Genomic DNA, 1,844 nt, shown 5'->3' on the forward strand with positions numbered 1-1,844 from the left:
ATTCTCAATGGGGAAAAGCTGGAAGCCTTTCCCTTAAGATCAGGAACATGACAAGGATGCCCACTCTCACCATTATTGTTCAACACAGTACTAGAAGTCCTAGCAACAGCAATCAGACAACAAAAAAGAATAAAATGTATTCAAACTGGCAAAGAAGAAGTCATAAAATGGAATCTCACCTTGATAGAGCCATACATTCCTGGTTTGTTTTCCTGAAACAGTAAGTATTAAATGGCTTCCCACTGGCTTTTACAATTTGGCACCAACCGACTTCATGTCCAGCAATTCTTTTTTTATTATTATTATATTATGTTAGTCACCATACAGTACATCCCCGGATTCCGATGTAAAGTTCGATGCTTCATTAGTTGCGTATAACACCCAGTGCACCATGCAATACGTGCCCTCCTTACTACCCATCACCAGTCTATCCCATTCCCCCACCCCCCTCCCCTCTGAAGCCCTCAGTTTGTTTCTCAGAGTCCATAGTCTCTCATGCTTCATTCCCCCTTCTGATTACCCCCCCTTTCTTTATCCCTTTCTTCCCCTACCGATCTTCCTAGTTCTTATGTTCCATAGATGAGAGAAATCATATGATAATTGTCTTTCTCTGCTTGACTTATTTCACTTAGCATTATCTCCTCCAGTGCCGTCCATGTTGCAGCAAATGTTGAGAATTCGTTCTTTCTGATAGCTGAGTAATATTCCATTGTATATATGGACCACAGCTTCTTAATCCAGTCATCTGTTGAAGGGCATCTCGGCTCCTTCCATGATTTGGCTATTGTGGACAATGCAGCTATGAACATTGGGGTGCATATGGCCCTTCTCTTTACTACGTCTGTATCTTTGGGGTAAACACCCAGTAGTGCAATGGCTGGGTCATAGGGTAGTTCAATTTTTAACTTTTTAAGGGACCTCCACACTGTTTTCCAGAGTGGCTGTACCAACTTGCATTCCCACCAACAATGTAGGAGGGATCCCCTTTCTCCACATCCTCTCCAACAATTGTTGTTTCTTGCCTTGTCTATCTTTGCCATTCTAACTGGCGTAAGGTGGTATCTCAGTGTGGTTTTGATTTGAATTTCCCTGATGGCTAATGATTTTGAACATTTTTTCATGTGTCTGTTAGCCATTTGTATGTCTTCATTGGAAAAGTGTCTGTCCATATCTTCTGCCCATTTTTTGATTTGTTTATTTGTTTCTCGTGTATTGATTGAGTTTGAGAAGTTCTGNATTGTTGTTTCTTGCCTTGTCTATCTTTGCCATTCTAACTGGCGTAAGGTGGTATCTCAGTGTGGTTTTGATTTGAATTTCCCTGATGGCTAATGATTTTGAACATTTTTTCATGTGTCTGTTAGCCATTTGTATGTCTTCATTGGAAAAGTGTCTGTCCATATCTTCTGCCCATTTTTTGATTTGTTTATTTGTTTCTCGTGTATTGATTGAGTTTGAGAAGTTCTGTGTAGATCTTGGATACCAGTCCTTTATCTGTAGAGTCCTTTGCAAATATATTCTCCCATTCCGTGGGCTGTCTCTTAGTTTTTTTGACTGTTTCCTTGGCTGTGCAGAAGCTCTTTATCCTGATAAAGTCCCATAAGTTCATTTTATCTTTTATTTCTCTTGCCTTTGGAGATGTGTCATGAAAAAGGTTGCTCTGGCCGATGTCATAGAAGTTGTTGCCTATGTTCTCCTCTAGAATTTTGATGGATTCCTGTCTCACATTGAGGTCTTTCATCCATTTGGAGTTTATTTTTGTGTATGGTGTGAGAGAGTGGTCAAGTTTCATTCTTTTGCATGTAGCTGTCCAATTTTCCCAGCACCATTTATTGAAGAGACTGTCT

This window comes from Ailuropoda melanoleuca, chromosome X, assembly GCF_002007445.2.
Source record: "Ailuropoda melanoleuca isolate Jingjing chromosome X, ASM200744v2, whole genome shotgun sequence".
NCBI lineage: Eukaryota > Metazoa > Chordata > Mammalia > Carnivora > Ursidae > Ailuropoda > Ailuropoda melanoleuca.